Source organism: Sceloporus occidentalis, unplaced genomic scaffold (genome assembly GCF_023333645.1).
Source record: "Sceloporus occidentalis isolate IW3139 unplaced genomic scaffold, rSceOcc1.0.p SCAF_6, whole genome shotgun sequence".
Lineage (NCBI taxonomy): Eukaryota > Metazoa > Chordata > Lepidosauria > Squamata > Phrynosomatidae > Sceloporus > Sceloporus occidentalis.
This window is the reverse complement of record NW_028316986.1, coordinates 63040625-63068396: the sequence shown is the minus strand read 5'-3', so window position 1 is coordinate 63068396 and position 27772 is coordinate 63040625. Positions and strand designations below refer to the sequence as shown.

Here is a 27772-nt window from a genome sequence, read left to right as displayed (position 1 = left end):
TTTGGACTGAAATTTCCATTGGCCCTAGCAGTACAGCCAAAGGTGAGAAATGACTGGAGTTGCATCAGACAACATTTTCAGTGTCACATATGTCCCAGCCCTTCTCCCTGATTTGGGAATGCATTTGTGATGAAATATATTTATATTTGGAAATAACTGTTGTAAAAGAGAATAGTCAAATCTGTTGCAATTTAAAGCTCACACTTAATTATTTCAAATACACAATTTCCCTAAGTAGTATAATGGGCCTACCTAGAGTCTTGTGATACAGTATATGTTGTCTGAGTCTCAGGTGGAGTAGCAGCATGTTGCATTGTGCAATAAATGTCAGACCCCATGGGCCTAACTACCCACTGTATGCACTAGACTGATGTGGCATTGACAATATCTGTAGCATCTTGTGTTTACTGGCCTGAGGAAATACCACATCATTTAAGATATTTTGCTTTCTGCATAATAACCACCTACCTCTCCCATTCTTCATTCATTGTCTAGTAAGATTTATGGTGGGGTGGGGGTGGGCACTTTATTCATTTTGACCAGCAGCCTGTCAACTCTGACCCTGATCCTTGGGAATATGTATTTGTATGAACAACTTTTTGAGTATACTCTTGGGGGAGATACAATTTACCTGTTCCTTTTTGTTTTTTAATTTCTAAAATTTAATCATCCTCCCCCCCCCCCAAAAAAAAAAGTATTTTTGTTGTTGCAACTTTTAAATGTTAGAAGCTTGTGAGAAAACAACAACACAACTTTGTATCATGATGGATGTCTGAAACTAGCATCCTTAGATGTAAAGAAATGACACCTCTGACCTTGTCACTTTCCTTTGTTTTTTTCTTTGTTCTTGTTGTAGTGGTATGGAAATATATTTTATATTTAAGAGGTTCCTTTTTTTTTACTGCGCCCTCACAAATGCTCTTTATACTCAGGTCTTGTTTATGTTGCCTTTTCCACAGCAACAAAGCAAAGAACTTTCTAAAAATAGAGAAAAATATGATTGTAAAACCACATACTGTGTTTGGAAATGTGTCCCAAGGCAGATGTTTTGTCTTTGTCAAAATTGTCAAAATACCTTTGTTCTATCGTGTGTGTATTCTACAAGGAGAAATGTTAAAGCATTACTAAGTAATTTCTGAAAACAGTAACTTTTAAAAGGCAAATCCCTATTAACTAGTAACCATGATTAAAACAAAAGTGGGAATGGTTTTACTAGCATGCTATCGTAAAATATAATCATATGTACCAGCAGTACTTAAGTATGACATTTTCAAGCTAAACAAATGTGCACAAATGTGCAGGAGATAACTTCAATACCCTGACACTTTCCCCCTCTATAATAATTGTGATTGAAAAATGGTGAAATTCTTGCTCCATACTATGCATCAGAGTTGTCCGTTAGAAAAATTAATTTCCCCCCCCCCCCCTTTTAAATTACATCACCTGGCATTTTCATTATATGATCATGTTGGAAACACACTTACCTCCTGTGTATTTTTCACATCTGGATCTCTGAATGATTGTGACATCATGTTCCAGGACAGAGTTTGGGGCCAGTCTGATCTGATCCAGATCAGATCAAACTGGTTTGGACCAACTTGCTTTTGAATTGGGTCTGAATTGGTTGCACACTGCTACTGCATAGCCTTTTCATTGCCATAGATATGTGGATGAAGATGGACTTAATTGCAATTTTGTCATGCCTGAGAGAGGTAGAGGATATGCAACCTGTTCATCATTGCTCATTGTTTCCATATCCTTCCTTAGCTTAAACCTTGTTGACTGAATCCTCTTTAACAGTTGTTTTCCAAGAAAAAGAAAGAAAATGGCATGTGCATGTTTCCATGATATCCCCGTTCTCCACTGTAAGGAATGTAGCCTTGGTCACTTGCATAGTTAATCCTAGTGTCTAGAGATCAGAGGAACAAGGATTTCTTCTGGGCAGGAGGCATGTCCATGTGGCTATGTAATGTGTTCCTCCTTAACTTGGATCTGAACAATCAATCCTCCATGCATTTCTCTCTGTTAACTTGAGAGAAGTTTTCAAAACAGACTGAATACTTTGGCAAAAAAAAATCCATCCAATTATATAATTACTGTATTTACTAGAATAGTTATATAATGTTTAGGTTACATAAATGTAAAATCTGATTCATTTTATAGAGTAAAATGCCTCTAGCACATTTAAAGTTAAAAGTAGATTATCAGATGTGTACATATGCTTCATTTGCGATGGACTCTCGAGCAGCTGTTAAAAGAAGCTTGTATCTACATGTCTTTGGCAAATTGTGTTATTTATTTATTTTTTGTTTAAATTTAAGCATAATTGGTGATTTCTCCTGTACAGGGATTTACCTGTACAGGTGTAAAGGTCGTGATCTGAAATCTTTTGCACTACTAGCCAGCCATATTATTTCTGAGCAAAATGTTACCCAATCACTTGTCTTGTGTGGCAAGGGGACTAACAGGCAGCTCTATGGTTAGTACAAAATGCCCAGTCTGTTTCTCTGCTGGATCACTGGTTACAAAGCATTTGTCCAGGGAGATGAATAATTGCCACCAACATTCTTAAAACTTTCAGAGATTTAGCATGGAATTCAATAAGAAAGGTATTCCCAAACAGAAACTTTAAATCAAGGGTGAGGTAGGGTTTTGTTTTGTCTTTCTTTCTTTCTTTCTTTCTTTCTTTCTTTCTTTCTTTCTTTCTTATTAGTGAGAGCCATTTCATGGATTAGATGTCTGGTCAGAGTTTCAGTCTGGTCAGTTAAATGGAGCAGGACCAGAACTATAAAGGAACATTGTGACACACGCTTGCCAATTTAATTTATTTCTGATTTATGCAGTTACTTCATTCAATGTTATTTATTTTTCTTGAGTTTCCCTTGTAGTTTTTTTGCAATCAGTATTCTCTGTTCATGATTACTATACTTCAGATAGCTATTTATGTTATTATATGTTTTCAAGATGTTTCCAACATATGGCTATGCTATCATAGGGTTTTCTTGTCTAGGTTTGCCATTACCTTCCTCTGAGCCTAGGGTTTTGTGACTTGCCCAAGATCACCCAGAGGGTTTCTACAGCTGAGCAGGAATTTGATCCCTGGAATCTTGGAATCCTAGTCCAACACTAAAGCCACTACACCATGCTGAATTTCACAAATAGCCTGTACCATTTATTTTCCCCATTTGTTTTACTGTAATTTTCTTCTTCTTACCCTTTAATTTTATATGGCACCCCCCTGTTACTCTGCCTCTTTACCACCTCCAGCAAACTTCCATCCTTTCAGTGTGAACTATTTCAAGTTCCTGTCCATGTCACTAATGAGAGGGCAAAGGAACAAAAGCATAGAAAAGACAGTGTCAATGGGGATGGGAGGGAGAGGAAGACAATGGCAGCTACTACTACAGTGATATTAAAAGTCATGTTCATGATTACTATAGTAGCTTGTTTTGCAATCAGTATTCTTTGGTGGTGGCACCAAAATTCATGATTCCCTTCATGGTGGCCAGGGATGAGGAGGAATCAAGCAGCAACAACAAAGGCTGCTATTTTGGTTTAGGAGGTGGGCTTTTATGACAAAAGCCATAAAATAACAATTTATTTATTTGTTTACTATTCAGTATGGATTTTATGAAAGCAAAATTATTTCCTGTCTAAGAAGATAATACTTATGCAGCACAGCTAACTACCCTTGATATAAAGAACACAACTATAGTACTCTCTCTGTAGCTGGATTCATGCTTCTCACATTTCATGTTCCTGTAATATGTGTTGTGCAGCATTGGACTTTCCTTTCATCTCTGAGCATGTCACCAGTTGAATGTCCTGAGTACAGCTGCATCATTAGCCACAGTGCTATTCATTGTTTCCTTTGCTGTACCCCAGTACCTGCTTAAGTACCTTTTGATCTGGGAATCCTCTGCCACTATCTCTTGTTTGGTTGTCTGGGTAGATGACATTCAAAAGGGATTAAATGTGCCTCCTTCTGCACAGTAGTAACAAGTGTTAGCTATGCTGGGACTACTATTGTCTCTGAAAGATCCTCCATCAGTGTCACACCCCCCCCCCCCCCCATATACACTGCTGCTGATACCGAGTAGATGATTGATACATTTATTCTGGCTCCTCAACAAAAGCCTGTCTGACATGGGAGACCTTGCCAGTAGTATTTCTAGTGATAGCATAACCTCTTGGCTCACTGGAGCATGCAATCTCCCCACCACAGAAATGTAGTTCCATAGTCAGAGTATTCAATAGCAAACACTAATGATCAACAGTCCGGCCAGAGAGAGGAGAAGGAGAGGAGCTGCTTGGCAGCCATTTTGAGACCGTGTGCTTGAGACCGTGTGCTCGTTGCTGAAGGGGAGGAGCTTCTGTGAGTCACATCTGTGAGTCACAAGGGGGCGGAGCTAGCAGACTAGCTTTATATACCAACTTCCAGAGCCTTCCAGAACAGTCTGGCCAGAGAGAGGAGAAGGAGAGGAGCTGCTTGGCAGCCATTTTGAGACCGTGTGCTTGAGACCGTGTGCTCGTTGCTGAAGGGGCGGAGCTTCTGTGAGTCACATCTGTGAGTCACAAGGGGGCGGAGCTAGCAGACTAGCTTTATATACCAACTTCCAGAGCAGCACGCCTAACGGCGCGCGAATTTTCGTTTTCTTTAACTCAACAACTCTGCTCAAGTGGCATCAGGGTAGTATCAGATATTGAAACAGAACCTTCCCTTTAAGTTTAAGATAGCAGCCAGTACTTACTTTTAAAGAAGTATTCCCAGTAGATTGACTGTTATATTTATTACTAAGACTTTGCAGTATGGACAACGAGGGATCTGCCGCAGTCACCTGCAACTCTTGTGGGATGTTTCTCTTCTTGCCTACAGAAGTGGAGAACTTCACATGCACCAAGTGCAAGTTGGTAGCACTCTTGGAGGAGAAAGTGCAGCAGCTGGAGTCCAGAGTAGCTACACTTCAGCATATTAGGGTACAAGAGGATTTCCTGGACACAATAGAACTAACCATCTTGGATGAGTACCACGCAGAGGAAGATGCTAGGGTGGAAGAGGTCACGTGCCAAACAGAGGAGGCAGACAGCTGGAGGAATGTCACAAAGAGAAGTAAGCCAAGAAGGAATTGTTCGGGGAGCTTGCAGCTAGAGAATCGATTCGAAGCTCTTTCCCTTATCAAGGAGGATGAAGAAGAGCAGCATGGACAGACTTCAGGGACAGAGCAAGGGAGCCTGAGAGTCCCACCCGAGGGAACAGTCGCTGCTAAGCCTCGGAGGAGGCGTGTGGTCGTAGTGGGGGACTCCTTGCTGAGGGGTACAGAATCAGTGATTTGTAGGCCTGACAAGATGTCTCGAGAGGTGTGTTGTCTTCCAGGTGCAAAGATCCGTGATGTGACAGAGAGGCTGACAAGACTGGTCAAGCCTACTGACCAATACCCCTTCCTTTTGGTCCACGTGGGAACTAATGATACTGCAAGACACAGCATTCAGAACATCAAAAGGGATTACGAGGCGCTTGGTAGGAAGCTGAAAGGAATGGATGTACAGGTTGTCATCTCGTCTCTTCTGCCAGTTGAAGGGCATGGTCCAGGAAGGGAGAGGAAAATAGCAGATGTGAACAACTGGCTTCGCAGATGGTGCCGCCGAGAAGGATTTGGATTCTTCGATCATGGGCTGCGGTTCCATGAGGAGGGACTTGCAACAGACGGGTTGCATCTCACGCCAGTTGGAAGAAATGTTTTTGCCAACAGTCTCAAGAACTTGATCAGGAGAGCTTTAAACTGAGTTCCGAGGGGAAGGGAGACAATATTAAGGAAGGCGAAAGGGATGGCGAAAATAGTCAAACTGACATAGAGGAAACAAGGCAAACAGTGCAAGGACCCAGCAGTGGGAGGCAAAAAAACTTGCACAGGCAGCAAGTAAAAGTTAACCATGGTCTGCGATGTCTCTACACTAATGCACAGAGCATGGGAAATAAGCAAGATGAACTCGAACTCCTAGTACAACAAAGCAAATATGATATAATAGGCATCACTGAAACCTGGTGGGATGAGTCTCATGATTGGAATGTGGAAATAGAGGGGTATAACCTTATTAAGAGAAATAGGCCAAACAGGAAAGGAGGAGGAATAACACTATATGTCAGAGATATTTACACCAGTGAAGAGATCCTGGACATCAATCATGGAAGCCAGGTGGAGAGCATCTGGATAAGAATCAAAGGGGAGGGAAACAACAAGGATGTTACGGTGGGAGTCTACTACAGACCCCCAAGTCAGACTGAGGAATTGGATGATGCCTTTCTAGAACAGATGATCACACAGTCAGAAAAGAGAGATGTAGTAGTGATGGGCGACTTCAACTATCCTGATATTTGCTGGAAGTCAAACTCAGCAAAATCCTCAAGGTCTAGCAAATTCCTCACTTGCCTGGAAGACAATTTCATGGTCCAAAATGTGGAAGAGGCAACAAGGGGGTCAGCTATTTTAGATCTGATCCTAACCAACAAGGATGACTTGGTTAATGGGGTGCAAGTGGTGGGATCATTAGGTGGAAGTGACCATGTTCTCCTGGAGTTGGTAATACAGTGGAAAGGAGAAGCCAGGCAGAGTCAGACACGCATCCTAGACTTTAGGAGAGCGGATTTCAGTAAACTTAGAGAAGTATTGAGGGCGATTCCATGGTCAGAAATACTAAAAGATAAAGGAGTTCAGGACGGATGGGACTTTCTCAAAAGGGGGATACTGAAGGCACAATTTCAAACAGTTCCAGTGAGAAAGAAAAACGGGAGGTGTCTCAAGAAACCAGGATGGATGACTAAGGAACTTTCAACCGAGCTAAGTTTGAAACGGAACATGTATAAGAAATGGAAAAAGGGGGAAATCACGAAAAAGGAATTCAAAGAAATAGCAGGCATGTGTAGGGGTAAAGTCAGAAAAGCTAAAGCGCAGAATGAACTCAGGCTTGCTAGAGAGGTTAAGAACAATAAAAAGGGCTTTTTTGGATATGTCCGCAGCAAGAGGAAGAAGAAGGAAACGGTAGGGCCACTGCGTGGAGAAGATGGCAAAATGCTAACAGGAGATAGAGAAAAGGCAGAAGTACTCAACACCTTCTTTGCCTCAGTCTTCTCAGAAAAGGCAAAGGGTGCTCAACCTGAGGATAATGGAGCAGAGGACAGAATAGGGGAATTTCAGCACAGAATAAGTAAAGAGATAGTAGAGGAACACCTTGTTAATCTAAATGAATTTAAGTCTCCGGGACCAGATGAACTCCATCCAAGGGTATTAAAAGAACTGGCAAAAGTAATATCGGAGCCATTGGCAATCATATTTGAAAACTCCTGGAGAACAGGAGAGATCCCAGCAGACTGGCGAAGGGCAAACGTTGTCCCCATCTTCAAAAAGGGGAAAAAAGAGGATCCCAACAATTATCGTCCAGTTAGTCTGACATCAGTTCTAGGAAAGATTCTGGATCAGATCATTAAACAGAGAGTCTGTGAACATCTAGAAGGCAATGCCATAATCACAAAAAGTCAACATGGGTTTCAGAGAAACAAGTCATGCCAGACAAACCTAATCTCTTTCTTTGATAAAATTACCAGCTTGGTAGATGAAGGGAATGCTGTGGATATAGTATATCTGGATTTCAGTAAGGCCTTTGACAAGGTTTCCCATGACATTCTTGCAAACAAGCTTGTAAAATGTGGGCTAGACAAAGGAACTGTTAAATGGATCTGTAATTGGTTGACCGGCCGAACCCAAAGGGTGCTCAACAATGGCTCCTTTTCATCCTGGAGAGAAGTGACCAGTGGGGTCCCACAGGGCTCTGTCCTGGGTCCAGTGCTATTCAACATCTTTATCAATGACCTGGATGACAGAATTGGGAGCATACTTATCAAATTTGCAGATGACACCAAATTAGGGGGAATAGCTAATACCCCAGAGGACAGGATCAAGATTCAAAATGACCTGAATAGACTAGAAAGCTGGGCCAAAGCTAACAAAATGAAATTCAACACAGAGAAATGTAAGGTATTGCACTTAGGGCGGAAAAATAAAATGCACAGATATAGGATGGGTGACACCTGGCTGAATGAAACTACGTGTGAAAGGGATCTAGGAGTCCAAGTAGACCACAAGTTGAACATGAGTCAACAGTGTGATGCGGCAGCTAAAAAGGCCAATGCTATTTTAGGCTGCATCAATAGAAGTATAGTGTCTAGATCAAGAGAAGTAATAGTGCCACTGTATTCTGCTTTGGTCAGGCCCCACCTAGAATATTGTGTCCAGTTCTGGGTGCCACAATTCAGAAAGGACATTGAGAAACTGGAGCGTGTCCAAAGGAGGGTGACAAAAATGGTGAAGGGTCTGGAAACCATGCCCTATGAGGAACGACTTAGGGAGCTGGGGATGTTTAGCCTGGAGAAAAGAAGGTTAAGAGGTGATATGATAGCCCTGTTTAAATATTTGAAAGGATGTCATATTGAGGAGGGAGCAAGCTTGTTTTCTGCTGCTCCAGAGAACAGGACCCGGAACAATGGATGCAAGCTACAGGAAAAGAGATTCCACCTGAACATTAGGAGGAACTTCCTGACAGTAAGGGCTGTTCGACAGTGGAATGCACTTCCTCGGAAGGTGATAGAGTCTCCTTCCTTGGAGGTCTTTAAACAGAGGCTGGATGGCCATCTGTTGGGGATGCTTTGATTTGGATTTCCTGCATGGCAGGGGGTTGGACTGGATGGCCCTAGTGGTCTCTTCCAACTCTATGATTCTATGATTCTATGAAAAAGCAAAGTAAAATTAAAATATTACATGTGTTAGTTCAGTGGTTTCCAAACTGTAGTTCCTAAACTGTATGCTTTAACAGAACTGGCAGTGTGTTACAAGAATATATGTTAAAAATGTAAGAATTCTACGAACTCAAATTAGTAAAGGATTTCTGAATCATATTTTCTTGCAGCTGCCTAGAGATGAACAAGGTTTCTCTAGGTAGTAACAATCAGTGTTCCCCTTGTCCACTTTCCTTGCATCTCTCAAAAATAAGCATTGCTGGTTTGGCTCTATCTGGTCGAGGCTACTTGAACAGGGCAAGAATTTGATCATCCAGGCATTAAATAATTTCCAGCTCTTCTCAATTTTGTAGCTGGGGAGATAATCACAGGGGACCAGCAAAACTAGCCTTTGTGAAGTCAAAATTGGGAAGAGGACTTTTTGCTCATCATGTCTGGCAGAGGGCATCCCACATTTGCCTGGGCAAGTAAATCTGCTGAAACTTGCTCCCCACAAAGAAAAATAAGAGGTTTCTCCCAACTGGACTATTCAGCAAAACCTATCTCAGGGACTGTGCAGGCCGGCCTGGGAGTAAAGTCAGGGCATGGCATCCACATGATGCTTGGCTCGACTCCATCCCCAGGGTGGCATTATGCTACACGCTGCTCCACATGGCGCATTGCATCACAGTGCTCCATATGACGCAATGCCAAAGGAGCACCTTAAGGATTAAAGCCTTGGCACCATAGCTATCATGCCCTTTCCGGGGCGCAAAAAGGAGTCACCCTGGAAAGGCCAGATCAGGGGCGCAGTGTGCAGTTGCTGTAGACCCAATCCAACGAAAATGGAGGCAGTTTGCACAGCCCCTCAGTTTGTTAACAGGGGACTGGGGAAGGGAGCACTTGGAACATTTCTAAGATGAAAGGTATAAGTTAATGCTGTGTTGTACTGAGCATGTGACTTTCACTTTCTGGGAAAGATGTCTATTAATTCATACATGTTTCACACTGAACTAGGTACAGCTCTGAGTAAAAGAACCGACTTGAAAAATACAAACAAGATATAGTGGTTAGAATACTAGGAACCAGTCTCTACTGTAAGCCATGATACAGATGTTGGGCAAGTCTTAGGAAGTTAGAGAAGTCTTTTCTCAGTCTAACCTAATTCACAGGGTTTCTGGCTGAGAGAATAAAATGGATAGGAGAAACAGGAGCCACATATATTTCCTTGAAACTGTTGGAGAAAAGGTAGGGTACAACTATCAGAAATACATGAATAAAATTTATTTTGCATGCCTTTGTTCCTCCAATGAAAATGGGCTGGCTTGGATGATGCTCTGTTTTCCTCTGTTTCATGGAGCATTACTGCCATTCCTTCCCACCTGATTTGTTAGCTCATATCCAAATGACCATTAGTGATGATACACTGAAAAATATCAATATGCCTAAAACCCAATCTTCATGATTTTAGCCACAGTGTATTCTATTCAACACACTTATAAGCTCTATTTGTATGTAGCTTGGAGCAATGGAAATAGTCATGGTTGGGTTAGTGAAGGATACTTGTACTAGTAACAGGAAGATTTGTTTATTTTTATTTTTTATCTCAGTACCCTCAGTACAAGTAGCACTTTCCTAAGACTTATTGCAAGAAAATGTACATTTTGCCTTAAGCATTAACATGTTTGCAAGACATAGAACGTGTTTCTGAGAAATGAAGTGTGCACATAACAGTGCACATATTTTAAAATGGAAATGGCTATATGCATATCATATTTAAAATATTTAAAACTTGAAAAAATATTAGAAAAGACAGAAACACAGCTTGATCAATAGAAAGTCACTTGTTTGCCATTAAGTCAGTTTTGACATATGGCAATCCTATGGACGAGAGACATCAGTGAGCATGGGACATCAGTGGCCCTGGACAGGTATTGCAAACTCGAGGCCATGACTTCCTTTATTGAATCAATTCATTTGTAATGCAATGTGTAATGCTTTGGACTCATTGGGGACTTAATTTTTTATTATAATTTTATTTCTATAATACATAAACAATAAACATAAAATAACATCAGTTATATATTTTGTCGCTTCCTGATTAATCACTTCCCATGTTCCCTTAACCTCAAAACATCTTCAGTTATATCAGTTGCATCAATGACTTAATTTTTAATAGTCCTCATTATATATCCTCACCCTCTTTCAAGAAAAGAACTGGGTCCTATTCTTAGCCAATTCTTGTAATATATATATCATCATTTTATTACTTTATCCATTGTGCTCTCTCTAGTTTTCCTTGCTCTCACTGCCACAGTTTTTTGCAAAAATCAGTTATGGGTGACCATAAATATGTTGGCCTCACTTTATGATATTAAGGTTTGCTACTGAATTTTACTTCCTGAATTACTTTAAAATTGAAAATATGAAAATGTATAATTATCCCTGCTTTTCTAATCAAATTACTTTGAACCATAAAACATTTCAATGTTTTTAAAAATCTGTCAGAAATTAAAGAAAGATAATACAATTTGCTATGCTATGTAGAAATTATCTTCATATCCCAAAGATGGTTGCTTTTCTATAGTATTCAAGCAAAGAAATGTTGACAGTTCTTTTATAAAATGTAACAGAACATCACAAGATTCCTCCTGAACTGGATGCTAAGGAAAAAGAACTCCCCAAGAGATGGCCATCCAGTCTCTGTTTAAAGACCTCCAAAGAAGGAGACTCCACCACACTCCGAGGGAGTGTGTTCCACTGTCAGACAGTTCTTACTGTCAAGAAGTTCCTTCTAATGTTAATGTGGAATCTCTTTTCCTATAGCTTGCATCCACTGTTCTGTGTTCTAGTCTCTGGAGCAGCAGAAAACAAGCTTGCTCCATCCTCAACATGACACCCCTTCAAATACTTAAACAGGGCTATCATATCTCCTCTTAACTGTCTCTTCTCCAGGCTAAACATCCCCAGCTCCCTAAGTGTTTCCTCATAAGGTATGGTTTCCAGACATTTCACCATTTTGGTTGCCCTCCTCTGCAAATGCTCCAACTTGTCAAAATAATAATAATAATAATAATAATAATAATAATAATAATAAATTGTTCATTTATTAACCACTTTTCCTACGATCAAAGCGGTGTACAGAAATCGTTAAAAACAGACAATAAAAACAGTAGGAAAACCACATCTTAAAAATACATAATTAAAATGAATTAAATGCAACAAAAATTTAAAAACATCCAATAATACTATAAAATCAAGAGTCATAAATGCTATACTACAAAATCGATAGGGGAATATATTCTTAAATTGAATTAGGAGGGAAGGCTTGAAGGAAGAGATGAGTTTTTAAAGCCACCTTAAAGGCTTCCACCGTTCCACTAAGGCGGATCCCTTCAGGTAAGGCATTCCATAGAGAGGGCGCCATGGCCGTAAAGGCCTTTTGTTGAGTGGACGCCAATCTCACCTTAGGGTGATTGAGTGACAGTTTTCCAGTAATCCCTTTTGAGTTGTGGTGCCTAGAACTGGATGCAGTATTTCAGGTGAGGCTTGACCAAAACAGAATAGAATGGTACTATTACTTCCCTTGATCTAGACAAGTGGTATCTATTGAGTTTGGACAAACCATGAAGCAAGCAGGGTGCTTCAGAGACATGTAGGAATTGTCAGAGGTAAATCATGGCTTGGGTCCAGCATACTTGAAGGAACGCCTCCTCCCATACAATCCTTCCCGTGTGTTCAGGTCCTCTGGGAGGAACCTATTGCAGCCAAGGAAAACCAAGCTGGTGGCGACTTCCCAAAGGACCTTTTCAGCTGCTGCTCCTAAAATATGGAATGACCTACTGGAAGAGATCTGCCATATTACATCTTTGGAAGTGTTCAAGAAGGCAATAAAGATGGATCTCTTCTGGCAGGCCTTCCCAGATTAACCTCTATCTGAACTAACCAATCTGATCTATTTACTCTTCCACTTCCTCTCCAGATGGTCTTTTGAAATAATTCAATCTAAGCTGATCCTTAGTTACTAAATCTGTAACTAAGTATATTGTACTGGGGATATCGTATTGTAGTTTGATGTTCATGTGTAATTTTAGCAGAAAGAGGGAGGGTTAAGGGGATTAGGGAATTTTATTATTGTTGTATATCTGTTTTATTAGATTGTTGTTACTTGCCTAGATCCCGGAAGGGAGAGGCGGGATATAAATATATTACTATTATTATTATTATTTGTCCTGCCAAATAAGCTGAAAGCAAGCAGTTTCCCACAGCTTTGGTGGCAGTTTGGAGTGATATATTATACATAATGTTAAGGCATTCTATGTTTTGGTTTGCACCTTGGCTGGGATACGGAATTGGCTTTGGGATTTATTGTTGTTGCTTCTTCTCCTGCACCACTAATGAGTGATAATTAGTACATGTAGAGAACCTGAATATGAATGTAGTGACCTCACTCTTCATCCCCCCCTATAGTGTGTAGGGGATACAAGGTATAATTGCAAGGCCATCTCTGGCCTTGTCTGAGAAGACGGATAATGTATCAAAATCAGGCTCTTGTGGTATAGGATATTACAGGATAGTACTGTATCCAAACATTCTAAAACATTAATCATAATATTTTTCTTCCTCCAAAAAGGTGGGATTTTAAGTTTTTTGAAATGTTACTTTTAAGCATCTGATGGAAATTTTGAATGCTAAAACTACATTTTTGACTCTCCGTTCTACTTGAAAGTGAAGGGCAACAACATGTGAATGAACTACCTGCCCATTAGTGGAAATAAAGGCAATTGTCATACCGGTTTCTATTTTAATTTTTTAGGGAGCATGAGGGAATTCTGTGTAGTCAAATGATCTTTCCGCAGCCATCTGTGATTAACAGATATAGTCATTTTATGAGAACAATAAACATGCTGAAACAATGCACTAATGAAAAAGAGGAAATAGGTTTTTGGATGATCTTTGGACCATATGTGTCAGACAGGGCTTCTAAAGTGGATTAATGGTAATATAACTAGTTTACGAATGTTTGCAATCTTGTGTCTTTTCAGATGGCTAAATTACATAGTCTCAATTTCTTTAAAAAATTGTACAAGGTGGTGTTTCATTAGAATAATTTAAGTAGTGTGGAAGTTGCGTGCTACAATAATAATACCTCCAGAATAATAATATCTGAATTGTGTGTGTGTATGCATGTATCTTCATGTGAGGTCACTTGAAGGAACACACGCAAACACACTCTTATGGCAACCCCATAAATTTCATAGGGTTGTCTTAAGCAAGGAATACATAGAGGTAGTTTTGCCAGCTCTTTCCTCTGAAATATAGCGTACAGTGCCTGGGATTAATTGGCAGTCTCCCATCCAAGTACTAGCCAGGGCTGATCCTGCTTCACTTCAAAGATCAGACAGGATCTGGTGCCTTTACATACAAAAATACCATTTCCGGTATTACAGATCCCCTGTATAGTAAAGTATTGAATTGGATAGTGCCAGAGTTTCATGTTTCTTTTGAAGAACGAGGAGTGAAACACACTTTCATAAATATATTTAAAGACATAGCTGTGTTATCCTGAGCTTTTGTATACTCTCCATTTTTGTGGGTGTTAGGGAAGCAAGACCCCCCATGAAAGTGGGAAAACTGAAGATAAGCAGGGGAAGGTGGGAGGAGCATGTGAACACATTTCTCTTCCTCCCCACCCCATGCTGTATCCAGCTGCACCCTGATGGCGCAATGGTTAAATGCCTGTACTGCAGCCAGTCACTCGAAACCACAAGGTTGCGAGTTCAAGACCAGCAAAACGGCCCAAGCTCGACTCAGGCTTGCATCCTTCCGAGGTCGCTAAAATGAGTACCCAGACTGTTGGGGGCAAATTAGCTTACTTGCTAATTAGCTTACTTGCTGTTCACTGCTATGATCTTTGGAATAGCGGTATATAAATAAAACAAATTATTATTATTATTATTATTATTGTTATTAAAGCATGGGGGAAGGCAGGATGGGCATGCATGTGAGCTCCTTTTCCTCCCCCCAGTTTTTAGCCAGCTTCTTTCAACTGGTTAAGCACAGGGGAAGGCAGGAGGGGCATGAATGCCTGCTTCTCTTCCTCCTCCCATTTTTAACTGATGTCCTAAGCAGCTGGTTTCCTTAATAATAATAATAATAATAATAAAAACTTTATTTGTATACCGCCCTTCTAAAAATCAGGGCGGTGAACAACAATTCCGAACAATATAACAACAAGTCATACAAAACATTAAAAACAGATTAATAAAAATAACAAAATGTCCATGCCGGCAAGACAGTGCTGACAAGGGGAGGGGGGGAGAGTAACTGGTCAGGGGTAAGCTTGTTCAAATAAGTGGGTCTTTAGCCCCTTCCTAAATTGGGCTAGGGAGGTGGCTGAGCGGAGCTCGAAGGGCAGCGCGTTCCAGAGGTTGGGGGCTGAGATGGAGAAAGCCCTCCTGATGGTAGAACTATATTTCGCCTCTGGAACGGTTAACAATAGCTGCCCTGATGATCTGAGTGTGCGGGGCGGATTGTACGGAGAGAGGCGGGCCTCCAGATACCCTGGGCCCAAGCCATTTAGGGCTTTATAGGTAATAACCAACACCTTGTATTGTGCCCGGAAGCGAATAGGCAGCCAATGTAAGTCTTTAAGGACTGGTGTTATATGACTGGCCCTGGCAGTGCCAGTAACCAGACGGGCTGCCATATTCTGCACAAGTTGCAGCTTCCGGGTATGGTACAAGGGTTGCCCCATGTAGAGCGCGTTGCAGAAATCCAAACGAGAGGTTACCAGGGCGTGTACAACCGTTTCAAGGTCTCCCCGGTCGAGGTAGGGACGCAGCTGGCGTATCAGCCGAAGCTGATAACAGGTGCTCCTGACCGTCGCATCCACCTGAGATGTAAGGTGAAGCGACGGGTCAAGGAGCACCCCCAGGCTGCGTACAGAGTCCTTCACGGAAAGCGTGATTCCGTTCAGGGCTGGTGGAACCACCGCCAACCCCGGACCGGGGGAACCTATCACGAGTACTTCCGTCTTCTCTGGATTCAGGCTGAGTCTGTTGTCCCTCATCCAGCCTTAGCTGGCTAAAGCATGGAGGAAGGCAGAAGGGTCATGTGCACACCATTCCCTGCTGCCTCCTCCCTCCTGTGCTTTTCTCCCCAAGGGATTTAACCTTGCGTGGGATATAAAGGGATTTAACCTTACGTGGTTTTTTCCATACCTCTGTGTGTGTGTGTGTGGGGGGGGGTCCAGAACAGATCTTCCACATATAGGAAGGGGCCACTGTGTGTGTGTGTATTATATAAGTCGAAGGGTGTAAAGGGTTGTTGTTGTTGTTATGTAGTTGTGTGTCTTCAAGTCCTTTCTGACCTATGTGGCAACCCTATAGTGGGGTTTTCTTGGCCATTTTCTTTAGAGGATGTTTGTGTCAGGGATGATGGGAGTTGTAGCTCTTCACCTCTGGCTCGAACTCACCACCTTGTTGCGCACCGACGCTGACCAGTTTTGGCCAGTGGATAAAGCTTTGCTCTAAAGCAGCAGAGTTACAGAGAATAGGCTGAAGACCCTGACAAACTCTCCAAGCCTTCTCACTCTTGCTTCCACAGAAGTCTTCCCACTTCTTCAGGATCCAGCTGGCTCTTGTATCTTCACCCAAGACACCAGACAACTCAGTAGTCTTATATCAAAGATCTACTTTATTCTACTATATACAGCTCCAAACTATCCAACACAACAATACTCCTCACTACTCCAATACTATCCAACTACTACCCACAAAACACACTGGGATTCATAGTCATTAATATAGTCCTTGGATAATACCACCCACTCTTGTCAGTTTCCACCCAGTGGGCGTGTACAACCATTTTCATTGGCTCTCTTGTTTCTACCCAGAACTGGTGATTTAATCATCTCAGCCTTGACCACTTAACAATTCTCAGGTGTTTTCAATTAACCACTTTACATTTCTGTCCTTGGCATTCAGGACTTGTTAACTGTATTACCATGTACACCTGTGTGGTTGCTACTTGCTTCTGCTGAGTCACCCTGACTCTCACATACATGTTTTATTTCTATCACTGTATGTCCCATGTTGCTTTTTCCTTAACAGTTTGCCCTTGCCATCCCTTGAGGCTGAGAGAGTGTGACCCAGAGGGTTTCCATGACCATGCTGGGATGGAAACCCTGTTCTACAAAGTTGTCCAATGCTCAAACCACTATGCTGGCTCCTTTTTATCATCATGTATTCTACATTGTAGAAATAATCCAGTTTGACACCAATTTTTAAGTGCTGTAGGTCCATCCTATGGAGTCCTGGGATTTGTAGTTTTACTTCAGCCTTCTCTGCAAAAGAGTGCTGGTGCTTCACAGAACTACCAATCCCAGGATTCTATAGATAGGATGAAACCCTGGCAGTTAACCTGCTCTGAAACTACATTATTTCTACAGTGTAGATGCAACCTATAATAGAGCCACTGAATCAATGGAATCCTACATGTTCATTCACTGTTCAGCAATTGATTGAATGTGTCTTTCTTAGTTGGGAATAACCAACAGGAATTTATTTATTTGTATTTTATTTATTTTATTTTGTTAATATGTTGCTTTTTTGTCCAGGAGGCTGTCCAAAAGGTCCTCCATTTTGAGCAAGGTTGTGGTTGTTTCTGACTTACTGCAACCCAAGAGTTTTCTTGACAAGGTTTGGTCTGAGCCTTTTTTCTTATTTTTGTTATGGCCATCCGCTGAGGCTGTGACTTGCCTCTATTTTTCTTTAGAGGAGGTTTGCTGCAGGCTGAGAGAGTGACTTGTGTGTGTGGTGCCTTCAAGTTGCTTCCAATTTATGGCGACCCTAAAGAGAAAATATTATGATGTTTTCCTGGCAAGTTTCATCAGAGAGGGTTTTGCTATTGCTAGCCTGAGGCTGAGAGAGCATGCCTTGGGTTTTTCCTTGGAAGTTCCACCCCCAGTAGGCAGGTGTCCCCCCCCCCAGAGGGCAGACATCCCTCTCCCATAAGGGGGAAGTTCCTCCCCAGAATTCCTGCCCCAGAAGGAGGAAGTCTGGCCACAGGAGGCATGAAGTCTCACCGCCCCTCCCCCCGAGGGAGGAAATCCTGCCTCTGAGTTTGGTCACTCAGTCTCTAAAAGGTTTGCCATCACTGCCATAGACTACTAAAAAGAGAAATAAATGGGTCCTAGAGCAAATCAAACCTAAACTTTCCCTAGAAGCAAGGACGATTAAACTGAGGTTGTCATACTTTGCCTATATAATAAGACATAATTCACTAGAAAAGACAATACAGTTAGCCCCCCCCCCCCCCCCCGTTTTCACAGGGGATCCGTTCTGGAACCCCCACATGAAAATAGAGGCTTGCGCATATTCAAGCCCCATAGGCATGTGCAAGGTCTGCAGCGCAGGGGCGCAGCTCAGTAGAAATAACAGAGGCCACCCCTCCATGAGTATTCAAGGCCATGGATCCCAGATCCACAAGTTAGACTATAATTCTCAGCAAAGTAGTGTCAAGGGTTAATAGCTGACAAGAAATGTTTAGATGTGTGGTGGCCATGAGCAATTAGCAGCCAGCATCAGTTGCAGCAGTGTGGCATGGCAACACAGAGTGTACAAGGTCATTCTACTGCCAGCATGCAGGAAGCCTGTAAGGTCAGCATGTGTCTGCTTAGACAAGGGGACAGTTTTCTGGGTGGCACAGGAAACAGTTAACAGCCATGAACGGAAGAGGCTGGGTTTTAGGACCGCATGGCATTGGGTCTATATATTGGGTTTGTGAGAAGGAGTTGGTTGTTAGTTTTGTATTGGAGAGCAAAAGTCGCGTTGGATAATTGGTTTGCACTTGTAAATAAAGATAAGCACTTTCAGGAGCTCCACTTGTCTGTCATTAATCATCAGAAGCCTGGTGAGAGCTGGACAGCTCCTGATGACCTGCATTCCATCATTCTGGAAGACAACCATCCGCTGGATTCTGGAAGACAACCTTTGCTGCAGAGACCTGAGAACACGCTTCCAGGATTTGTCAGTTTACTCTGCTATATCCTGACAAGTAGAAGGCAATAGAAAGAGGAAGCATTCCAGATAGTCTCAGTCAAGGAAGCCACAGTCCTAAGTCTGCAAGACCTAGGCAGGACCTAGGTGCACTTGGAGGCCTCTCATTTATAGGATCTCTATTGGTCAAAATCAACTTGGTGGCACTTAACAACAACAATTCCATTACTACAAATCACCACCCCAGTTCATTTTCCCACTGCACACACAGAAAGACATATACACAAACAGAAGGGGTGGAGGGAGAGAATAAATTAGATACACTAAAAACTCATCTTCATCTGCTTACTGTGACCTTTGCCCCACGGTGACCCTCCTCCAGCTCCTCCTCTAGCAGATTGGAGTGTCATGGTGATGGCAGCCCAGCTGCTTAGGAGAAAAGCTCCCAACCCTCTCACTCTCCCTGCCAGCCATTCTCCTCTCTCCCCTGTCTCTAGCCTTCTGTACAATGGCAGTAAAGACTGTACATGTGCACAACCACACACTGGACACTTTTGCAGGCTTTTGTCTTCATATGCTTCTTTTCCTCATGTCAGTATTTAACATTTATTTAACATCTGAGGGAGAGAGTAGGCTGGCCCAGTTCCATCAGGGGCTGGCCTGAAGAAAGAGGCTCCTCCCTCCCTAACTGTCATCTTTCGGCCTCTGAGGGAGAGAGTAGGCTGGCCCAGTACCATCGGGCTAGCCTGAAGAAAGAGACTCCTCCCTCCCTAACTGTCATCTTTCGGCCTCTGAGGGAGAGAGAAGGCTGGCCCAGTTCCATCAGGGGCTGGCCTGAAGAAAGAGGCTCCTCCCTCCCTAACTGTCATCTTTCGGCCTCTGAGGGAGAGAGTAGGCTGGGCCAGTACCATTGGGCTAGCCTGAAGAAAGAGACTCCTCCCTCCCTAACTGTCATCTTTCGGCCTCTGAGGGAGAGAGAAGGCTGGCCCAGTTCCATCAGGGGCTGGCCTGAAGAAAGAGGCTCCTCCCTCCCTAACTGTCATCTTTCGGCCTCTGAGGGAGAGAGTAGGCTGGCCCAGTTCCATCAGGGGCTGGCCTGAAGAAAGAGACTCCTCCCTCCCTAACTGTCATCTTTCGGCCTCTGAGGGAGAGAGAAGGCTGGCCCAGTTCCATCAGGGGCTGGCCTGAAGAAAGAGACTCCTCCCTCCCTAACTGTCATCTTTCGGCCTCTGAGGGAGAGAGAAGGCTGGCCCAGTTCCATCAGGGGCTGGCCTGAAGAAAGAGGCTCCTCCCTCCCTGTCATCTTTCGGCCTCTGAGGGAGAGAGTAGGCTGGCCCAGTTCCATCAGGGGCTGGCCTGAAGAAAGAGGCTCCTCCCTCCTCCCTCCCTAACTGTCATCTTTCGGCCTCTGAGGGAGAGAGTAGGCTGGCCCAGTTCCATCAGGGGCTGGCCTGAAGACAGAGGCTCCTCCCTCCCTAACTGTCATCTTTCGGCCTCTGAGGGAGAGAGTAGGCTGGCCCAGTTCCATCAGGGGCTGGCCTGAAGAAAGAGGCTCCTCCCTCCCTAACTGTCATCTTTCGGCCTCTGAGGGAGGGAGAAGGCTGGCCCAGTTCCATCAGGGGCTGGCCTGAAGAAAGAGGCTCCTCCCTCCCTAACTGTCATCTTTCGGCCTCTGAGGGAGAGAGAAGGCTGGCCCAGTTCCATCAGGGGCTATCCTGAAGAAAGAGGCTCCTCCCTCCCCAACTGTCATCTTTCAGCCTCTGAGGGAGAGGGTAGGTTGGCCCAGTTCCATCAGGGGCTAGCCTGAAGAAGAAGAGCCCTCCCTCCGGTCCTTCTGCCTTGGTCCAGGCCTCAGAGGGAGAGAAGAATACTGGACCTGATTCCCTCCCCCCCTCACCATTCCCGTCTCCTATTGTGTCGTGTCTTTTAGATTGTAAGCCTGAGGGCAGGGAACCGTCTATTATCCCCTCTGTTGTAAACCGCTCGGATTCCCAGTGATTGGGTGGTATATAAATAAAACTTATTATTATTATTATTATTATTATTATTTAAAATCACTTGGGCAACAAGGTCTGGGCACCAGGCATGCATTCTTTCTACACTGTTTCCCATCTTCCCATCACAAAGCGTCTTCTAGAATTTAAATCCTTTCCTGACTCTGCTTCTCACCTTCCCAACCTTCCCATCACAAAGCCTCTGTGAGATTTTAAACCCCTTTGCCACTGACCCAGCTCATGGAGGGGCAGCAAAAGGAGTGAGGCAAGGAGATGTATTGGCAGGAATGGGAAAGAAAGTTGAAGAAGAGGTTTAAAGACTGGCTGTGGTTTCATGGTGGGATAGACATCGATGTGGCAGTGAGGCATTGGCTTGCTGAACTCTTGCCTCAGCAGCCTCCACTATTGCCTTGGGACTGCTTCTCAGCCTGCTATCACAGGTTAAATAAAATAAATAAATGGTTTTTAGTTTTTTGTTTTTTCATTTCAATCTGTGGTTGCTGAAATCCATGGATAACAAACCCATGGATACCGAGGGCCCACTGTATTACATCAAGTGAGTGGCGGAGCTTTCTTACATACACATGTAGCTATAAAGGGGGCTCAGGGGAAAAGGTTTGAGAACTATTGAACTAGACTTTCCATAAAAGCAATAGTAGTAACAATTATTTGTCAAGAAACTTGTACCTGAAGTTTGGAACTGATGCTGCATATGCAAAACACACAATCGTCCCAGTAGTTGTTATTGGAAAAGTACTTCTAAGAGTTGCAGGATATAGAACATATTCAGGGATTTGGTCCAAACTAAGAGTTTGACAGAAATGTTGCTTTACAGCATGGTAGAAATGGCTTTTTATAGCACAACCTCTGAATCCTCTTGTTTCTTGCAAACCTCTGATTCCATCTATTCCAGCAAGTGAAATAAATAGATGAATATTTTAAAATATTTGCACTTGTACACACATTCAAGGAACCAAATGTGCATGTAAACATGTAGAGATTTTTCTTTCAATTAAAAAATAACAACTTCCATTGTATTTATATGTGTTCCCACTGGTATTACTTAGTCCAAAATGAATAATCCTGTTATATCAGTTCTGTTATATTCCTGTCAATTCTCATCCACTCTCTCCTTCTGTAGCAAGTAGTTCCCACTGACCTATGTGGAAAAGCTGATGATGTTACTGTTGAATTACTGTTGAAATAAAAGTTTATTTCTTTTGGCAAAAAGTAAAAGGATGTAATTGTTTCAGAGGAGTAACACCAGGTCTATACTACAGATATTATTGCTGAATGTACTATTGTAGCAAATCCAGATACTTTTTGGGGAAAGCTTAGCACAACATCGAACCGTTTGAGTATAATGTTTGGCACTTGCAACTCTAGGACAAAACATTGCTTTGATGGATGACACAACCTCTTTTCTCAGGAAGAGTTTTGAAGAAGCCATTAGCATCCATGTATGCCTATGGCATATTTATTGCAATATTTATTTCAGTTCTTTGGTTTTTTTAATACTTTGTTTTATTTAAATGGATTGATGCTGCAGTTTAAAAGCAAGTAATACCAAGATGAGTAAATACAGCTCTTGCCTGTACAGTATGAATATTTTCCCTCCGAACTGGAGAATCCTAATGAAAGAGTGCAAGAAGATATGAACACAAATTGAAAACATCTGTCTTTTCTTTCTCACCATATTAGGAGACAGTGATTAAGTTGAACCTGTTACAGCGTAATAAGCATAGAGAAATGAAAGTAGAAGACAATAACTATAATGTCCAACTCACATATTAAATATTTGTCATAGCATTCTCAAAATGATTTGCTAAATCATTTCTGACAAGTGACATTACCAAAAACAACAATTCCTATTCTTGCTTACACATTTTTGTTATAGGGCTCCATCCAACATCTGAGTGAATATCCACTCATGTAATGGAATTTTTCTTGTTTCCCCCTCTTCCTGCATTTTATATCAATTTCAAAGTGGCCCCCAGCACTCCAGAGCAGATTTTTGTGGAATGGGAGGGGGTGGTCAAAGAGAAGAGGAATCAGTTGTGCCAATGTCTATTTTGCTGGTAGATACACACACTGAAGTTTTAAGTGGCCAATACGTATAAGCAAAACATTTGGCCTTCATTGCAATCTCACATTACCCAGATTTGGAACATCTAAAATAATTTCATTATTTTAAAATTATATTTAGCTTGCTGAAGGAACACCAGAATTGAAGAGAAAATGTTTTATTTTCTGTTTATCTCCTATCATAAGGATTGGAAACATGGAACTTGTAGTAGGTATGGCTATTAGAGCAACTGCTTTAGATTTGGTTTTTGATGTTGATAAAATCATCTTTAAGTATGAGGACAAGATAAAAAGAACAGTTTTTGTAGATATTACATAATAACTTAGAAACAAAGAAATTATAGGAAGATTTTTTTTTATTCTCATCCACTTTTCCCACTTTACATTCAAATATTCATATATAAATTCCTTAGAATTGCCACAAAATTGTGAAAAAGTACAGAAGAACAAATACAGTTGAATGATTAAGAGGAAATTACATAGCAGAAGCATACTTGCAAATATAGGATTCGATTAATTTGAGCAAGGGCAGACACCAGAGGATTGATATTATTTAACTAGTGTTTCCTAATAATGTTGCTTATTAGCTGGCCTATGTTGCAGTTTACTGCATTGTTATTCAACTAAAATTCACGCTGAACCCATAGCTCAGATTTCTATGTTTCCTATTTTATAGGTCTACCAGTATTGGAAACAATGATTCAGAGAAAATAATCTCTTCAGTGAGTCAATTATTCCATTGTTTGTTTCTTCATCATCAGTTTTGAACATTTGGAATATCTTGGCATTTTGATGGTTCTTCAGCAAGATATGATAATTCCACATTTATACAGCCTTTTTCTCTATGATGGTAAGTTCATCTTCATTAAACTCAGAAATAATGCAATGTTTAAATTTTAATGAGTGACTGTGGCCTGAGGAAAATAAATAGCCTTTTCTGTTTAAGCATATGAAACCAATTTTTTTCCATACATAAAAAAATTACATACAACCATACTTGAAACAAATAGAATTGCAATCATAACAATTTGGCAAAGACGATCATAACATAACGTTATAAACAAACAGTAGGTACAGTGACTTCCTTGTTTTCTACGTTCAGAAGGCTCACTACATATTCTCTATTGTTTTTATATAAATTTCATAGGATTAACTTTTGTTTTTTCAACCATTCCATGGTATTAATTAATACTTTTTAATTTTCATAGTTTATGTTCCCTTGTTTTCTAGCTGTCTAAGCCTATTACTATTCGTTTCTGGGCACAGTACAAGGTGTTGGTCATTACCTTTAAAGCTCTCCGTGGCTTGGGCCCAACCTACTTAAGGGATCGCCTCCTTCCATATAATCCGCCCTGCACCCTCAGATCCTCTGGGAGGAATTTGTTGCAGTCCACAAAGACCAGATTGACAGCGACCTCCCAGAGGACTTTTTCCACAACCGCTCCCACTTTATGGAATGGCCTGCCAGACGAGATCCATCAAATTGTCAACCTTGAGAGCTTCGAGAAAGCTGTCAAGATGGATCTCTTCCAGCAGGCCTTCCCGGAATAGATCCCGGCCATGTAACACTCCCCCCACAGTCATATACAAGCGAAGACTCTGCCCACCGTTATTTTATTATTGTAGTATTGTTTTTAGATTTTTATCATCTGTAATTTTAATGGATGGAATTGTTTAATCCTTTTTTAAGGGGGGATTGTATATATTGTATTTTTAAAGGTTGTACGCCGCTTTGATTGTGGAAACAAAAAGTGGGATATAAATTAAAGTTTTATTTTATATGCTTTATTCAAGTATATAACACAGGTATTCCTCTTAACTTATGTATCATATCTCAATTACAACTTAAATCTTTGCATTGATTTTACTCCATTATATTTATACACAATATAAATTCAAATCCTTTTATATAACACAGTTAATAGCTTTTTGCTCTTAATAAACAACTTTGACTTCTATGATTATTTTACAATACATTATCCATATACATATATTTACACACTTGTCCCCCTTTGGAAATTAAGTAATCTCTAACTGTACCCAAGTCTTCTAAATAAGTTTCTGAACTTATTTAGAAGTTCAGCTTCTGGATAATCTATCCATAACTATTTTGCATATCTTTTGTTCCCATTCTTTTACATCAGGAATTGTTTCTTTTCTCCAATGTTTAGCAATGATTATTCTTGCTGCAACAATCAAATGAAAAAGGACTTTGCCATTAGTTTTTTCATTACATTCATCCACCATATTCAACAGGAAAATTTCAGCCTTTTGGCTAAGATCAAGTGCAAAATTCGTTGTTTTAACCCAACTGGTACTATCTCTTAAGCAAACTGTTTCAATATCCCTGAATTACAAGTGTAATAAAATACATTAAGGCAAATTACACAAAGCAGCTGCCTTAGGAGAAGTAAATGATTACACCGGACTATAGAGTGCTTGAGAGTCAGTGTAGTGTTGGACTACGACTTTGTAGCCATAGTCTACGTTAAATATTGGACTATGACTTTGTAGATGCAGGGTTTGAATCCCTGCTCAGCCATGGAAACCCACTGGGTGACCTTAAGCAGGTCACACTCTCTCAGCCTCAGAGAAAAGCAAAAGCAAACACCCTATGAACAAATTCTGGTATGAAAGCCTCATGATAGATTCACTTTAGAGTCTCTATATGTCAAAAATGATTTGAAGGCATATAACAACAATACTATACCTAATAATGTTGGATTGGTTGATATACAGCCATGTTGATATGACCATGTGGGTGTAGTCAGGTGTCTTGTTTTTGTCCCTATGGGCCAGACAGGGTGCTTCTGAGAAAACACAGTGGCAGCAGAAGGTAAGAGTCACACAGTGGCTGTGGCTTCATGGCGTAGCAGCAGGTGGGCATGTAAACACCTGTTTGCTGCTGCCCCCTCCCAGGGACTGACCTGGGGTCAGAACCAAGGGTAGGATACCACAGGCTTTCCTGTCTGCTCAGGCCTATAGAACATGTTTTCCTGTTAGAATATTTCCTTTTTGAATATTAAGAGAGAAATCTTAGCTAAACTGGCTGTTCTCAGATCAATTTGAAATCTGGGGATGATTCCTTTTCACCATCTCCTTAGAGAGATGAGAACATTTTACTCAAGTCAATTTCCTTCTAGTCAGAATATGGAGGCAGAACAGAGCATAGAGTGAGTCCCGATTCCATAATAAATGGTATGGAATGAAGAAGCTAATTATGAAAATACATAGACCTACTGGAGAATCTTTGCAAGTTGCCACAACAAAAGAAGTAAGCTTTGCAAATTGTATCAAGCTGTGGGTTTACTGGATGGGCTGGAGATTTACACAAGGCCCTTTCCTTTTGCCCAGAGATTAAGCCCACCAAAACTGGAAAATTTTCATCCTTCTCTCCCACCTGAAGGTACCCAGAAAAACCTGAAAATTCAAGGCCAGGACTGATGTCTTGCAACTGTTAATTTGATGCTCCAAATATGTATAATTTAAGCAATTGTACAAACAGGACCTGTCATCTTTGCCTTTCCCATTCAGTGATCTTTAAGTAGTTAAGTGCCCCATGTTGTTTTCTTATTTTGACTTCAAGAATATAATTCTTATATCAAAAGCAGAAAAAGTGATTAAGGTTTTAGTAAACACTTACATTAAGTAAGTCTAACAAACAATTGTATGTACACTTGCTCCTCTCTATCTGTGGATCCTACATCAACGGATTCAACCATCCACAGATTGAAAATATTACACGCGTGCACACAAAAACAAAAAGCAAATCTCGATTTTGTGATTTTCTATAAGGAACACTATTTTACTACCCCATTATATACAATGGGACTTGAACATCCATGGATTTTGGTATCCATGGGGTGTTCTGGAACTAAAGCCCAGCAGGTACCAAGGGCCCACTGTGTTTTTGTTTACATTTTTAAGAAATGTAAAAAGCAGACTTAGGGGAATGTAGGTTTGAGGTGTAGCACTGCATGCTTGTGCATTTATAGAAAGTGCTTTATTTTTTTCTCCTCAAAATTTTACTGCTCTGCCATCCAAAGGCTGTATATTGTGTCCTGGTTGACCTCTTGTGTCTTGTGTAATGGATTTGGTTTGGTCAGTAAAACAAAGTGGGCTTTTAAGAAACAGGATATTGATGTGAATTCTAAAATGGAACTTTCTTCACTTTTCCTGACCTTAGTGAAGAGCAATATGGAGCAATTCCTATCATGTGAAAGTTGGTAGCAGGATTATATTTATAGTATCTTAACTATGCTTAAAAATAGTATGAAAGTACTGTTTACTGCACAACGGTATCTATACTGTAAAATAGTGATCATGAAAAGGACTCACAGAAGTGTTGTTCTGGTTATGCAAAGTGTGCAGTTTCACTGAATCATCATTCTTTGTTAGTGCAAGATTCAGGAAATGATGGTTGCTTTGGAAAAGGATTTAAAACTGCAGGTGTTTTTTTTTTTTAATGAATAAGAAATGATGGCCTTCTACTCAAAGAGATCTTGACTGATGCCATGAGGATTATCTAGACCAAGGAAGGTGAAGACTTGGCAAGACTGCTATCTTTTATTTCACTTCCTTGCTGTAAGGGGTGACTAATATAGCAAATCCACAATCCAGTTTTAAACCTTTAACAAAAATCTAGCTATCTCCCATTGCAGAAATGTCACTGCATGTTTCTTTTATGTCACTGGCCAGTTCCCTCACTGTGACATTTTAGATATCCCTGTTTTGATGTAAATTTGAAAGTATAAAATTGTAAAAACCTCTGATATCAGGTTTTGGGAAATATTGTTGCTTTATATTAGGTGTTCAGTGTCTCTGGACCCAGACAAAAACATGGGGTTCATTGACATACAGGTGTTTCTTGTCAAAATGATAGCATTTCATTTTTTTATTTCCCCTTTTTTGGTTTTACATTCATT

At 41.2% G+C, this 27772-nt stretch overlaps 1 protein-coding gene across 4 annotated transcripts in view; it reads left to right on the top strand.

The window, feature by feature from the left end:
* CHRM3 (cholinergic receptor muscarinic 3) overlaps nucleotides 1-27772 on the top strand; it is a 315762-nt gene that overhangs the window by 61737 nt on the left and 226253 nt on the right. For 3 of the 4 annotated variants that reach the window (XM_089529850.1, XM_089529849.1, XM_089529851.1), the window contains one exon: nucleotides 23524-23697. The exons of the other annotated variant lie outside the window; for it this stretch is intronic. The gene's annotated coding sequence lies outside the window, so the exon portion shown is untranslated. The remainder of the gene's footprint in view (nucleotides 1-23523; nucleotides 23698-27772) is intronic. 4 annotated transcript variants of the gene reach the window in all.